The 16,899-nt window shown below is 43.4% G+C and overlaps 1 protein-coding gene across 4 annotated transcripts in view; it reads right to left on the bottom strand.

Annotated features, from left to right (window-relative positions):
• CAST (calpastatin) overlaps nt 1-16,899 on the bottom strand; it is a 110,533-nt gene that overhangs the window by 52,949 nt on the left and 40,685 nt on the right. The window contains exon 1 of one of the 4 annotated variants that reach the window (XM_081088665.1): nt 16,736-16,897. The exons of the other annotated variants lie outside the window; for them this stretch is intronic. The gene's annotated coding sequence lies outside the window, so the exon portion shown is untranslated. Of the gene's footprint in view, nt 1-16,735; nt 16,898-16,899 lie in introns of those variants that run through there. 4 annotated transcript variants of the gene reach the window in all.

The following is a 16,899-nucleotide window of genomic DNA, read 5'->3' as shown; positions in this document are numbered from 1 at the left end:
AGCCCATGCCCATGAACAATATCACCTTCCCCACAGACCTAACTTAATGTAGAGCATCTTGATTATATGTTTATGAATTATGAAATTTATATACTTATATAAAATTACAATTTACAGATAAAAGTCCAAAGCTTTCAGACAGAACCTAGACACAGAACCTGCATAGAACCTAGAGACAGAAGAACTTCACTGGAGAGAACATGGAAAAAGATCCTGGACAGAACCTGGCTACAGAAATTGGCTGGAGAATCTAGACAGAACATGGCAGGAGAACCTGGACAGAACTTGGCGACCGAACCTGGCTGGAGAACCTACAGAACCTGGCAATAGAACCAGGCAAGAGAACCCAACCATGCTGATCAACTGAACGCTGCCCCCGAGTCTTTCCCTCTTCACCAACTCCATCCACACCTTTGGGGACCCCTGGACCCGCTGGGGTTGGACCCCAGCAAAGAATATTTATTAGTAGCCTGAATTAGCCCGTGTTTGCTTGTGCTACCTACATTAACTCAAAAGGAAAGTTGGTTTAAAAAGTTCACCCTAGCCCTGACTGGTTTGGCTCAGTAGATAGAGCCTCGGCCTGTGGGCTCAAGGGTCCCGGGTTCGATTCTGGTCAGGGGCATGCACCCTGGTTGTGGGCACATCCCCAGTGGGGGCGTGCAGGAGGCAGCTGATCGATGTTTCTCTCTCATTGATGTTTCTAACTCTCTATCCCTCTCCCTTACTCTCTGTAAAAATCAATAAAAAAATATTAAAAAAAAAGTCCAAAGCTTTAATATACTGATTTTTCAACATAATCATAATGATTTAACTATTTCTGAGTACACTTCAGCACCAACTGAGCATCCCCCACTCCAACACACATACATACACACACACTCTCTCTCACACACTCACACACACACACTCTCACACGCACACTCACGCACACTCACACACGCACACTCACACACTCTCACACACACACTCTCACACACTCACACACACACACGCACACTCTCACACGCACACTCACACACACACACTCACACACACACACTCACACACAAACACACACACACTCACACTCACACTCACTCACACCTGGTCCTGTAGGAGGGCACAGAGTGGTCTCTCACATCATCTTTGGGATAAAGAACTAGAAGATGAACTAAGATAAATCCTCCCTCCACGTTGAATTAATGGACAAAATATGTGTATTTATTTTTCCTTGAGAATTTTTTTAATTTGTGGGGATTAACATTCCCTTATGCATATAATTCTGTCTCTCCACATTTAGAAGTGGTGGTACAAATTTCCATTCAAACTCAAAAAGTTTGCTCTGATATATCCCACTCCTTCAATGAATTCCCTCACCATATAAAACCACCAAAGACCAAACATGCTACATGAAATGCTTTTTAAGCTGCAAATCTTCAAGGGAACATTAATTTATTTCCTAAACACCAATTTTATTAAAACATTCCCCAAATCACTTGGGTTTCCAACCTACCTTACTACTTTATTAAACAATAGCTGGATATAATACTCTATTCCTAGAAAAAATAATTTTCAGAGGCCCATCAAGACAGTAAATTCTACAAGGAATAGCTATAATTAGCATGGAGCAGGTTATCATGGGTAGTTAGCTCACGGTCTTGGCCCCATATGTTCTCAGCACAGGTTCCTCCACGGAAGTGTTATCGCATCACTGAGGCATGGGACATTGGGAACTGAAATAGGCAGGCTGCTTCCCAGGGTCTGGAAGAAGGAAAGCAATCCCCTCCCTCTGCAAATTCATTCAACTCCAACCAACTGTAGTTTTGTTCAACGTTTCTTCTGTTTGTAAAGACAAGGAACCTTTAATCCTTGTTATCTCTAGTGAGGGATTGAATATACTTTCATTTTAAATCTGTACTGTTTGAATGTCTAATCATGGGTATAAATAACTTACAATTTAAAAAATTTTGAAGGTTAATTCCAATGTAGTTAGTGCCAGGTACTATATTTGGTGACGAGGACACAGTGGTGAAACCGATACACAGGTTCCTATCCTTGCGAAAGTTATTGCCTCATCAGAGATACCATTAACAGAATAATCGCTTCAATCATTACTTGTGTTATCAAGGGTCCCACAAGAGCATAGACTAGGCAACCAGAGTTAGTGCAGGAGGCAGTCAGGACAGGTGATGCTGAGGAGGTGACAGTTCATGTGGCAATGGAAGGTGAGGAGGCATCACCCAGGCAAAGGCCGGAGCGGCCCCTCTGAGGGGCAGGTGTGAGGCTGGACCTAGGTGGCCTGACTTCTGAACCAGTGACTCTGCTGCAGGACCTACCCTTGCAGGTCCTGTCAACATCCCGAGGCAGACAATTTTAAAACACAACCATCAGCACTCATATGTAAGAAAATAGCTCTCCAAGGATTAGCGCTATAAATCAGACTGAATTGCAGCCATAACAATACTTTCCTTCCCAAATGACCCGCCCAAGTCTCTTAACGTCCAGAGTATTGTTTGTCATTTACAAGCTTGAATGAAGGCATAAACCAGAGTAACAAAGTCGAGAAAAACTACCTCTTATAATCATTCTCCACTCACCCACCCATTCACAATTGCTATTTAAAAGGCAACGAGCCAGGCACCGAGGATGCACAATGAGTAAGACACATCAGAGCCCTGAAAGGGTTTGTAGCCCACTGAGGTGGCCTGGATAGCATGCAGGCTTACGCTACAACCCAAGGACTCTAACAGAGGCATGAAGAGAATCCTAGGTGACAAAGCGAACGTTTGAGTGCTCCGTCAGTTTCAGGCCCACCTCAAATAATCTGGCCATATTGTCGTTACATAAAAGATAAACCAATGTTGATAAAACAGAGTGACTGAGCTTAGGAAAAATTAATATTTAATCCTGTATTATCAAATGCAGCATCTCGTCTTCTGGCATCATTCCACGAAGTCTCTTTAAATGTGTTTACCAGCCACAGTAAGAATTTGGGAGGTTTACTGCCGTAAAGGATTAGAGATATGAGGGAAAGACAGTATGCTTTTAAGACCCTCAGAACATGGAAATGGCTCTCCTTTTCCACAAATATTTGGAAAGGTCCCCAGAGTACAGCCTTCCAGCTCTCTAACCCTCTCTGCTCATCCCCAGGCACATGTCTCCCTGTAAAGCAGAACTGCAATGACTCCTGCTGCCCACTGTATCACATGCAACTCCTTTCTCTTGCCCTTAAAGATCCCAATCCCACCCCATCTCCCAATCCAGAACAGCTGCCCATCCTGTCTCGGAGCTCACCTCGTTCGTCTCTCCTTCGTATGGTTTTCATACAAGTGCCGCTGGTTGAGATGTTTCTCTTCCCCAAATATCCAAATCCTACTTGCCCTTCCTTCCAGGTGAATGTCTCACTAGCTCCCTCCTTAATGGGCACTCTTCTCCAGTCCCACTCACAGTGCCTGTACAGGCAGGTCATCACTCAATCGCATCGTGAATGGCCCCTCCACCCCATGGAGTCCCTTTAAAAGTGCTGTCTGTTGGGTACACTAATCGGCTGCCCCCTCTCTGACAGCAGGTCTCTATGTGGGGCTTCTAATTTACATGGGGTTTCTAGTGAGGCTTCCCAAGAAGAGATATAAGACCTAGGACCATGCTCTACTCTCCTACCATGCTGGCTGTGAGTGGAGAAGCTGTGAGCTCCGCACGGGTCCTGGTGAAGGGCCACGCCGGGGGAGTTAAAGGCTCCCTTAGAAGGAGTGGACCTCGAGGGCTTACTGCTGCCATCAAATCTGGCTGACAAAGTCATTCCCTCAGCTCCATACTTCTCTGTCTTCCACGTCATAGCGTCCTCTCACTTGCTTGGTCTCCTAGAAGACTTTCAGAGTCTTTCTGGGTAGTTCCATCTGGTTTATGGGACTCCACACTCCCTCCCGTCCAGACCCACAGCGGCCTCACCTGGATCTCCCGCTGTCACTGGCTGGCGTGGTTCAGAGAGCGCACTGGAGTGAGTCAGAGTGGCTGCACCTCAGCCCAGAGCTTGCTTCCTCTCCCCGCCCTCACGGCAGCATTCCTGTGTCCTCCCACCTGCAACACTAACCACCCTCACACACCTGGTCAGGTAGGTTAGCTTGTGTTGTGGAGGGTTGCTAGGAACGCCAGCCGCACGGAGGTACTCTCCTTTTCCACCCGATGTTCCCTCGGCAGTTTCACTGTGCATCACAGACCGCCCTTGCCCCCACCCCATAACAAAGAAACAGAATTTCCGGAGGATGAGGCCCAGGAATCAGGATTTTAAAAAGATCCCCAGGTGATTCTAATGTGCAGCCCAGGTTGAGAACCACTGCCCTAGAGCGACAGGCCCCCCCTACCCCGCCTCTGAACTGTTTCCTTCCGGAAGCTCTTCCACCTGCCCATCCTGCTGTGTTCTTTAATATTCAGTCACAAACCCTCTCCTTCTCTCTTGTAGTGCTGCTATCTCAGGAAGTTGATTTCTCCCCATGACCCTAACTATCATTTATTATGATTATGTGAACTATTCTCCCTAACTTAACAGCAGACTCCCTACTTTATCACCAGACTACATTATTTTTCCTTAAAGTGAGGAAGCCAAGAAAGAGGCAGGCTCCAATCCCTGCTCCAGCACTTGCTAATCCACAGTAATTAACCTCCTGGAGACTCCACTGCCTCCACTCTAAACTGGGAGTAACACCACCTCCCACTGGAGTTGATGTAAAGGTCAAATGACGGAATGCGGGGAACTCCCCTGGCCCGGAACCACCGGCGTCGTTGCGCACCGTGCTAGTCGTCACCACCACGCCACGCTTTCATTTCTTTTGCCTGATCTAATCACGGATCTCCCACACCTGGATTATATCAAGGCCCTTCTAATAGTTTCCAGGTCTGGTTCTTTCCCACCCCCATCCCAACCCTCACCTCTAGCTCCCAAACCTTTCTGTCTTTGTCTGCCTGCCTAATTTATCTGAAATAAATGTGTACCATGTTCCCACTCTAATGAAATACTAAACTCTCTATGGTTTCCCACTGTGTCATAGATAAGGCCCATAATCTTCTGCCTGAACTTTAGAGACTCTATTACTTGATCTTGACCTAATCTATCTATTCCACTATTTCCCTCAATATTGCCCACAATTCCCCTTCAGCCAGGGTGTCCTTCCTGTCTCGTGGGCGCCTCATCAGGCAGCATAGCTCACTGGTTAAGAGTGAGAGAGGAGCCTGGACTCAAGACTGTCCGGTGGAATTCCAGCTGACACTGAATTCATGTGCAACCTCAAGCAAGTTACTTAACCTCTCTGTGCCTCGGTGTCCACATCTGTAAAATGGGAATAGTAACAATTCTTACCTCATAGGGTTGTTTTAACAATCAGTTAATGTACATGAACCAATAACAGCGCTTGGCAAACGATACATGCTGGGCAACAGCTAGTGTCATCACCACCATCACGCCACATTCCACCTGAGCCTTTCATCCTGCCATTCCCATCCCCTACAAAGCCTTTTCCCTGTTCAGGTCCCACTTACCCCTCCCCTTGAGGATTTAGCTCAAGATACAACACCTGCATCAGTTTTAGCTCAGATTATCTTCTCAACTCATGTTTGTACTTCTCACGTGAACACTTACTCACAGATGCTGCGTTGGAGGGTTACTGGGCTCTTTTCTAAATGCATGTCATGGCTTGTCAATGAAGCTATACATTGCTCAAGAGACAAGGGTCATCTTTGCAACCCACCATGCACTATAACGCTGTGTTGCAGAGAGAAACTCAAAAATCATTGTTGATTCAAACCTTTGTTTCCATTTTCTAATCAATTAAAATTTCACTTAAAAAAGAATGAGGTATAGTTTTAATACCTCATTTTTTTAAAAAAAAAATGCTAGACTCAAGAATATAATAAATAAATTAGAATGCTTAAGTTTCAGACTGATGGCTTCTTAGTGGCCAAGAGTCCACAAGCAAGTCCATTAAACCTGATAAGCATCTCGTTTCCCACAATGGGAATAGCATGCACCCCACAGGGCTAGGAGAGTCATGTTATATACAACATACTCAAGCAAGATGGGCAAAACACAACATAAGTATTAAAAACGTTCCCAATTTAAAATCTTGGACAAATCAATAATGATTTTTTAACTTTTAAAACTACCTCTGCTGGATGCACAAGAAGAAAAACAAATAATATGTTTCTCAACCATAATAAGATTCTTATTTAATAACACATCTCAAATAATGAAAGAGGGAATCATGGCTATTTTTTAAGTTCTTTCCTCACAGGAGCTATAAGGCAGACCTGAACTTGAACTCTACGAGGACAGGAGCCATGCCTGTTTCAGCTGCTGCACATCCCCAGAGCCTGGCACAGCCTGTTTCAGCTGCTGCACATCTCCAGAGCCTGGCACACAGTAGTTCCTTAACAAATTATTTGTTAAATAAATGTATGCATTTGTGCATGAATAAACCCAAAAGTATTATCTGATGGCTCAAAAGCAACATTATGAGTATTACAATTACCAGAAATTTTGCTCAAAGCACATCAGAAAAATGGTTAGGATAACCCAGATTAAATACATAGTCACTTACAAGCTTATTGTCATCAACTGGGCAGTTGTACAACTTAAAGGACACATGCACACGACAAATCCCGGGGCTGCCTCCTGTACGACACCGGAGCAAGCAACCGGCGGCTGAGGGCACCGCTTTTTAAGGAGCGCTCCCCTGCGCTTCACAAACAGCACCTGGGGACCCAGTGACTACAGGTGTCTGCAGTGAGGGCTCATTCACCTCAGGCTGATTCAATTCAGATGTTCGGGTCTGTCTATTGTTAGCCATGCTGTCACACCATGGCATACGTTGTTCTTGCAATGCCTTAAATTACTAACATAGCATAATAACGGTGCTCTTAAAGAGACCTGCCATACAGTCACCTACCAAAGTATATTATTTATAACAAGACTGTGATTCTGATGAAAGATAATGGATCACCTATAAGTGAAGCTGAGCCATCCCTTTGTGCCAGCACATCTACTTAGGGCACCAACATACGCACATCTCAGCACATGCAGAATATAAGGTTGATTACAATAGGAACTTAAGTGCAATATGATGTTGTAAGAGATCAGAAGAGGGAGACAATTTCTGATTATGAAAGGAAAGACTTCACAGAGGAGATGGGAACTACTTATTTAGTATTTACACTAATTGTGTGATCAACAGAGGGGCAGGGACTATCAAATCTTCCATGTGACAGGTGCTTTACCTGTCTGATTTCAATAGATATGTATAGAATCCTAGGAGGTCACCATGATTATCTGCATCTTATAAATGAGAAACCCGAGGCTCAGAAGTTAGGTAACTTATCCAAGACCTCACAGTTAAGAAGTGGTGATCCCCTACTTTCAAAAACTAAAATAAAATATTTGAATTTTTAAAAAATGAAGATGAAGGCTGAGATGTGTCTGTCATTCCACATGAGCTAGACCTAGAGGTGGGAAAGTATCAGAGATACTCAATCCAGAGTGCAGCCGGCTAGATGAAGGGGAGCACTGCAAAGCGAGGCGCTCTGAGCATCCTCTGGGGCAGTGGTCGGCAAACTCATTAGTCAACAGAGCCAAATATCAACAGTACAACGACTGAAATTTCTTTTGAGAGCCAAATTTTTTAAACTTAAACTATATAGGTAGGTACATTGTTATTAACTTAATTAGGGTGCTCCTAAGGCTTAGGAAGAGCCACACTCAAGGGGCCAAAGAGCCCCATGTGGCTCGCGAGCCGCAGTTTGCCGACCACAGCGAGTCTGAGGGAAACAGGATGGTTGATTCCATTGCAGCTGAGTATGCTGTGCATTCCCGAAACAGACCACTAAAAGGGACACACAGGCAGGATAAAAATAGTGCCTACTCTGCTTGCTCTGGAAAGTGAAAAGCACAGAAGCTTTGGCCTCTGATGCAACATGTGGGCAGAGTTCAAAACAAACATCCTAACGTTGCCTGGAAACTGGGACAATGGCCACAGCTGATCTGTGATCTCAATCCAAGCCAGAGAACCTGCAGGAATTCTGGCCATGCGCTCCGAGTGTCTGATTAAGAGCTCTGACACTGGACCACTCTAAGTGCTTAGGAAAAATCCACAGACGGCATGAAGTTGAACTTCCGGTACTACGAGGAAATGGATTCATTTTCATTGCTTTGCAAACCCCAGTATTCCAGTGGGGCGTGTTTTGTTTTTGGTTTTGTTCTGGAATGATAATTATCTTGGGGGCAAGTTAAAGAACAAGCGCCTGGATTCGTTATCAAAGAGTAGAAACGCAACTTTTTTCCTGACATTATGTTCCTGCCTCTAAGGATCCTAAATGATTTTCTTTTTTTTTTCCACTTTATTTTTATTGTTGACACTAATACAGAAGTCCTCACTTTACCCTCCCCCTTTTGCCACCTCCCCGCACCCCCCCCCCTCCCGGTTGCTTTGCTCAATGCATGAAATAATGTCTGACGTTGGCTGCCCAACATAAAGCGAAGTAGAGAAGTTCGACCTGGAAAAGATAGCCTGCCCCCCTCTTCTGGTTTTTCCCCGAGAAAAAGTTTGTCCAGCTAGGATTTACTTACACCTGTGAGTGAAGCTATTGCAGCATAATAGATGCTCCATAATGAACAATGAAGAAGAAGGCCCTTGCAAGGTATGTGACCTTTGAGTCTTAACCCCCCTAGAACAGTGTCCTCACCTGTAAATTGTCAGGCTTAAGAATTCTGGAGTGCTGCATCTCTAATGTTATATACTGTAATTATGTGAAGCTTATTAAATAATGTAGCCAATGATACATGGTCAAATTGGAAAGACAAGAGTTTGACCTCTGGAGTCCCACCGACCTGGGGCCTAATTTTAAGCTGTAACTTCAGGGAAGCTGCTTCACTCTTCCAAATCAGAGCTTTTATCTGGGTTGAATGGGTATAAAAATGATACCACGTCATAAGCTGGTCGTGAGGCTTAAAGGAGGGCGTGTTTATGAAGTGTTTGGCTCGGTGCCTGGCACATGGTAAGTCCATAAACAACAGTGATTTTTGTCTTATGAACAGCAGCAGCCTCAAACGTTTTCCTCAGTCTCCGAGAGGAAGTGCAGTTCTGTGGCGACCACTGCTCTGAGAAGTTACGCACTAACGCTGTTTATCTTCCTTAAAGAAAAAACGGCAACCTTATTTTGCATTACAGCATTTTCTTTGGATTCAAATGCATGGCTTGCTGAGGTCTAGGTTCCAGGCAACACAGAGACAGGAATCTCGGTAGCAGCAAAGTTTTGTACAAATTCTAAAAGATTATGAGCTCACTTAGGGCACCTGTGGCTACTGATATTGCTGCATAAAAGTAAAAAGTTGCAGCTCTCCTGAACAACTGTCTCAGAGCCTTCCAGCTTGGCTTCCACAGCGCATTCAAGTTCATTTCTTAGCTATAAACCGAACAGAGAGTGAGAGAACATGCGGACTCTTACAGTCCTTGTGTTATCAAACCAATTGCCAGCCTAATCTCTACCGGGATGATAGACTCAAATGTCTCTAACAGAAAGCGAGTGGGAACTCACAAGGAAACACTGAGATAGAGCCAATCATGAGGCGGCTGAGATAGGGGCCTCTCACATGCGCATTCTTGCAGCCAGCTTCTCGGTGAAGCAGGCTCTTAACAAGGCTTCATGGCAGGAATTATAACAAGGCTCCCTTGTCCAAGCTGACCTTTAAACAATCAAAACAAAACAAAACAAAACTGTGGCGTGAACTAAAATCTCATTCTGGAAAACCATATAAAAATAATAAATTCACAAATGTGTACTAACAGCAAGTTTAATCCTTTGTAAATACGAAAGGGGTAGTGTTCTGTAGTCGTTAGGAGAATGGCTGTGAAGCCGGACCACTTGAGTTTGATTCCAGTTCTGCTGCCCATTGTGTGACCTTGAGCGAATTCCTTAACTGCTTTGTGCCTCAGTTTCCTCATCTATAAAATGGGAATAAGAATAGCACCTTCTACTGCATTTCATTCCACTTTCCCCAAGAATAAAAATTTAGGGGAATAGAAGAAATGATTTTAAAGTAGGCTTCATTTGAAATGGATGTAAAATCTAAACATTGCTGCTTATCCTTCCACCTAAGCAAAAGTTCTGTATTCCTACACAACAGGGAGTTTTTAGTTACATATTCTTTAATCCTGCTGTTTAAAAATTTCACCATATTCAAAGATGGCTAATTTATCCCTTCTCGACCTCCTATTAAAATGTCTAAAGAAACTTTGTCAACGAAACTATTATCTGCTAATTCCAATCAGGGTACAATACTCCTCTTCACACAAGCGGGACACCTCATCCATCACAGAGAATTTCAACAGAATGAAGATATTGAGCATAACAAGAGAGGGCACAATCTTGATTTCTAGTGCCCTTTTGAATTTAGATACAAATTCCTCTCTCAGCTATTTAACCTGCCGAGACATAAACTACTGAGCCTACTGAGCACAGGATTTGATAAGACCAGTCTACTGAAAAGAGCTTCAGAATTAAATAGAACCTTGCTCTGTGAGCCAGGATAGGTTATTTAATCTCTCAGGGTCTTAGTGCTCTCATTTATAAAATTGCCCTATCACCCACTTACCTGGTTGCAAAATATTCAGCTCTGAAGCACAGGAACGGAGCAGTCACAGGCAGTGTGTGGGGAGGGAGAGTGGGGGGCATTGACACTTAGAAACTTACAAAGAGGAAAGGGCAGGAGGATGAGGAAGGATTGTAGCCCAATAAGCTAGAAGCCCCTTAGGTCTGTGGTCGGCACATGCGGCTCTTTGGCCCCTTGAGTGTGGCTCTTCCACAAAATACCACAAAATACCACGTGCGGGCGCGCACGTACAGTGAGACTGAAACTTCGTGGCCCATGCGCAGAAGTCGGTATTTTGTGGAAGAGCCACACTCAAGGAGCCAAAGAGCCGCATGTGGCTCACGGGCCACAGTTTGCCGAGCCGCAGTTTGCTGACCACTGCCTTAGGTGATTCTGAAACTCCCTGACATTAAGAATCACGACTGTAGATAGTTTAAAGATGGCTTTATAGTGGGTCAGGGAAATGACTACTGTGTTCTACCACCTATTGTTACCCATTGGCACTTTCCTCCGGGTGACAAACTCAGTCTCTTTATGCTTTCATTTGGTCAAAAGAAAGGAACCAGACCACACGAGATATGAGGAAACATTAAAAAAAATTACTTTTCAAAAGTACTTTCCAGCCAGTGCTAATATTGCCAGCCCAGGTGTTCCCTGAAGAGATATTCCTGTAGTGCCTTAAGAATATCTGTCCTCTCCAGTCTTATGGCCCTAAAGCTTAGCGGCTCTTGATACGTGCGATTTTGCCTGTAGCTCACCCCCTTTTTTATACTATAAGGAACTGTATGCTGTAGACATCACCAATCCCAATATTGCTGTCGTTTTATAGGCAGATGTCTTGTACCATTACAGAAACACTTAGTATACAGCTCATCTGCAAGGATTTTTTTAACCGTGCAATTTTCAAATGACATAGTGATTGAATTTTCAGAAGATGATATTTGTCTATTTTTGTAGGTCAGGGGTCTAAAATGCAAATGAAAATATGTGTTGGGTGATGTGAAGGAGTGTATCAGGCCAGTATGAATAGGGAGTAGTGGGCTTTGTAACAAAGCTGAGCATGCATTCCTCACCTTAAGGCTTTCAGACATTTTAAAAAACTGATCTGGGAGAAAGAGGAAGGGAAAGAGGGAAACATTGATTTGTTGTTTCACTTCTGTATGGTTTCATTGGTTGATTCGTGCATGTGCTCTGACCGGGGATTGAACCCTAAACCTTGGAGTATCATGATGACACTGACTAACTGAGAGGGTGAAATATTTTGGTACATTATGCAGGTCTAATGAAATTAGTATGAATGCTAATGGAAGAATCCTTTTCTGTTCCAGATACATAGAAATACTGCATAAAATTTAACAAAAATTTAAATAAATGAAGAGATAATCTAAGGGATAGTAAATATGAGAGAGGTTAAGAATCCTAGATGACAAAATATTCTGGCTACCAGTTTCAATTTTCTGCAGTAGGCCAAGCCCTCGAACCCTGATACACCTTTGTAAATAAAATATTACAAAAAGATGCATGTCTAAAAGCCAGTGAGGCACTGTTTTAGATAAATTGTTAGCATGATGATGGCAAGACATAGTAATGGAATTATAAAAAAGAGTTTTTTTGCCCTTTTGGACATAAACTCAATTTCCTATTTTCATAATAGGAAATTTTAAAAAAAAACTATATGTAACTGAAAATGTACAGATAATTCTATTCTTTGCCACCCTCTTAGAATAGCCAATAAAGGAACAACACAGGAGACTGAGTCCCTGGCTTCTATGTAGTAACAAGGCTTTCTCCTCCCTCCCCTAACAACTGTGTTATGGGCAACTCTAGAGGCTCCAAAGTCTGGTCTAAGTCTTTATATTTAAGTCACTTGTGCAGGGGACCTCAATCCAGTCCAGAGTCCAGAGAGCAAGCTCACATACTAGGCTGGACTCAATCTCTTATGGAAACTTTGAGTGAAATGGGAGTGGTCAGATCCTTGCTTAGGCTCCAAATGTGGGACATGAACATCAAGCAATCCAGTTCATGGGACAGCCTTAGATTCAGAATTCTAAGACCCTGTAGATAGCTCGAATTCTCACCAAGATTTCAGTGCACTGCCAAGGCCAGGTGAAGACTACATACAGATAAGCTCTGTATAGTCCAACTATACAACTCAACATTAAAAAAAAAAACAACCCAAACATTCCAATTAAAAAGTGGGCAAAGAACCTGAATAGACACTTCTTCAAAGAGGGCATACAAATGGCCAATAGACATGGAAAAAGATGCTCAAAGTCACTAGTCATAAGAGAAATACAATGAAACCACAAGGAGATACCATCTCACGCCTGTCAGAATGGTTATCACACCAATAAATCAACAAACAAGTGTTAGCTTGGATGTGAAGGAAAAGGAACTCTTATGCACTGTTGGTGGGAATGCAAATTGGTGCAGCCACTGTGGAAAACAGTATGGAGGGTCCTCAAAAAATTAAAAAGAGAATTGTCTCTTGACCCAGAAATTCCATTTCTGGTTATATATCCAATGAAACCCAAAACGCAAATTTGAAAGTATATATGCACACCTATCTATGTTCATTACAGCATTATTTACAATAACCAAGAAATTAAAGCAATCCAAGTGCCCATCAATAGTCAAGTGGCTAAAAATGTGGTGGTACATATACATAATGGAATATAACTTGGTGATAAAAAAAGAACGAAAGCTTACAATTTGTGATGGCATTGATGGACCTAGAGGGCAGTATGCCAAGTGAAATAAGTCAGAGAAAGACAAATACCATATGATTTCATTTATATGTGGAATCTAAAGAGCAAAATAAACAAACAAAATAAAAACAGACTTACAGATACAGAGAACAGTGATGGTTATCAGAGGGGAGGGGATTGTGGGGTTGGGTGAAAAAAAGTGAAGAGATTAAGAACTACAAATTGATAGTCACAAAAATGGTTATGGGAATGTAAAGTGCAGCATATGGAATATAGTCAATAATATTGTAGTAACTATGTATGGCCAGGTGGGTACCTGAAATATCGGGGGGACCACTTTGTAAAGTATATGATTATCTAATCGCTGTGCTGTACACCTGAAACTAACACAAAATAATATTGAATGTAAAGTGTAATTGAAAAATAAAACTAAAAAAATTCAATACCCACTTATAAATTCAGAGCAAACTATGAAAGATGGCTTTATAGTGGGCCAGGGAAATGACTATTGTGTTCTACCACCTATTGTTTTTCTCCGGGTGACAAACTCAGTCTCTTTATGCTTTCATTTGGTCAAAAGAAAGGAACCAGACCACACGAGATATTAGGAAACATTAAAAAAAATTACTTAGTATATTCTAAAAAAATAGAGCAAATAGCATAATTAATGGTAAAAATCTTAGAAACATTCTTATTTAGTTCAGGAACTGCATTTTATTAAAGAGTTTAGCCACCATAATTAAATAAGAACAAATAAAAATAGCAGAAATTAAAAGGAAGTAATACCATTCTTATAGTTCACAAATTATATAATTGTCTACATAGGAATCATTAACACTAGTAGCAAAGTTCAGCAAGTGTGCTGGATCTAAGATAAATATACAAAAGTCAGCTATATTTGTAGGTACTAGAAACAATCAGAAAATGTAGATTTTTAAAAAAGATACCCTTTTGACAAATGTAACTAATGGTGTAACCACTACCATAACCCCTCAAATTTCCCTTATAACTCTCTCAGTCTCCTACCCTCACCCTCGACCTCTCATATCACTGATCTGATTTCTGTCTCAATGGTTTTTTCCTTGCCCAGAAATTCAAGTACTAGTAAATGGAGTCTTGCAGTTTTTAGTCTTTGCTATCTGATTTTTAAATTTTGTACATGTTTTGAATGTATTAGTAGTTTCTTTTTATTCAAGGGTAGTATTCCATTATATGGATGTTGCCCTGGATTTTTATCCAATTGTATTAGTTGATGGTCACTTGGCTGTGGCGATTATTAATAAAACAGCTATAAAGATTTGTGTAGAGGTAAAAAAAAAAATGATAACTTATTATAAACAATGAATAGGAACACAAATACTTGGCTGATTTTAAGAAATTAGTTCAAATTAATTCATGTTTTCGCAATGACTTTCTCTTGCTTCTCTCTCTCCCTCCTCCTCCCTACCTCCTTTCCTGTCTCCCTTCCTCCCTCTCTTGCTCTCAGTTTCATTCTTTCAAACTGTTATTTTATGTGATAGCTTTTAAATTTTCATTGTTGGAGAGGGATTATTCTCAGCCGATTCAGAGAACAACCAAGGAACTGAACTCACCACTAATAGTACGTAACCAATTCCTCTAGTGAAGCGGTTCTCAACCTGTGGGTCGCGACCCCTTTGGGGGTCGAACGACCCTTTCACAGGGGTCGCCTAAGACCATCGGAAAACACATATATAATTACATAGTTTTTGTGATTAATCACTATGCTTTAATTATGTTCAATTTATAACAATGAAAATACATCCTGCCTATCAGATATTTACATTACGATTCATAACAGTAGCAAAATTACAGTTATGAAGTAGCAACGAAAGTAATTTTATGGTTGGGGTCACCACAACATGAGGAACTGTATTAAAGGGTCCCGGCATTAGGAAGGTTGAGAACCACAGCTCTAGTGCATTGGGGAACCTCTCTCAAGGCATATGAACTGAACCAAAGCCAGCATTTAAATTTCACTGTGCTGCTCCCTAAACACTGCTGTGCAGTCGGCACGCTCACGGGTTTATAACAGACATTAGGAGTCCCTGCAGCACACACACAGATTGCCGCTGCATCCTCATTGAGATTGGCCACCTACCCCTTCTCCATCAGTCAGCAGATGTGGCCTTTCCTGACTCGGCAGGATTATGTTAAATGTCACTATTAAAAAAAAGTTTTATTGACTTTTAGAGAGAGAGGAAAGGAGAGGGAGATAGAAACATTAATGTGTCCGTGAAATATCCATCCGCTGCCTCCCGCACGCCCCCTACCTGGGATCGAGCTGCAACCCTGGCATGTGCACTGACTGGACCCGGGAACCTTCACACAGGGTGACTCCCAACCCACTGAGCCACACCAGCCAGGGCAAATGTCACTCCACTGTCTCCTAGAACCCAGACAGCACTCCTGCCCCGCTACATTCCCAGCAACAAATATCCTTTTAGACACTGAGAAACCAGTGTGTAAAAGTTGAATTCAGCGCCCACAAACAAAACATCAGCGAGAGGCACTCTGTAGTTGGTCATCAGAACACAAACTCCCCCCGGAACTGCGGAGGCCACTCCTTGCTGATGTTCCTGCAATGCAGGGGTTTTCTCTCTGGAAAGCGTCTCGTACAGCAAACGCTCCAGGGCTGCTGACTAAGCCACTGCCCGCTGATGCATAGGTGGGTGCCCAGGTCCCGCCCCTGAGGGGAGCTTCCTACACTCTCTGCTTCATTTTCTCCAGCTATGGGGGGGGGGGGGGTGCCTCCTGGGCATTTGTAACTGAGGAACGCTGGGACCCTAAGTGTACAAAAGAGATTGTTAAATCTCTAATAAAAACACTTCGCATTCTTGAAAGATACAAAACACCCCTCTGGGATGGTACCCGATCTGGGTCTCAGGTTTTGATCACGGAAACAAACATGTTGCAACATCTGCCACGCCACACCCAGCATGTATCAGGTACATGGAGAGGTTACAGTGAGTGAACTCATTCTCTAAAACTGAGGTCACCGCGGTGGGGCAGGGCCGGGGGGGGGGGGGGGGGGGGGAGAGGGCCAACCCCCCAGAGATGAAAGTGCCAAACCACACAGACACAGCTGCTGTTTTAATTCCTTCAGCATTACTCCTGGGTCACACAAACCTCTGGTTTTATAACCCTGCCGAGTCTGGTCACCAGCCAGCAACAAACAGTGTTACCCATCTGTCAACAAGGATCGACAAGTAACACACTGTAACTTAGAACCCGTTTGGAAAGAGCCGAGAGAGAAGAGCGCATGTCCAAGCCCAGGGAAGCCAGCGACTGGGTCTGAGGCTGGGACGCACGGCCCGCCCAGCGAAGGTGGCGGCTGGCTGCCCGGGAAGCAGACGCTGCCTTGGAGGGAAGCGAAGCGGCAGAAATCAGTACTCACTCTGCGCGCAGCTCCCGGGCCCAGAGACTTCCGCTGGGGTTTCAGGGTGTTTGCATTCTTGGTTGGGCTCGCCCCCGCGGTTCCAGTTTAGCTCTGAGCCTGCAGAGAGCTCGGGGCGGTCCTGGGAAAGACGCAGGCTGCGCCCCGCCCTCCTCCCTCAGCGC

Source organism: Myotis nattereri (assembly GCF_964212035.1).
Source record: "Myotis nattereri genome assembly, chromosome: 4".
In the NCBI taxonomy this organism is placed as follows: domain Eukaryota; kingdom Metazoa; phylum Chordata; class Mammalia; order Chiroptera; family Vespertilionidae; genus Myotis; species Myotis nattereri.
Note: the sequence above shows the minus strand (reverse complement) of the source record. Positions and strands in the feature narration are given on the sequence as shown.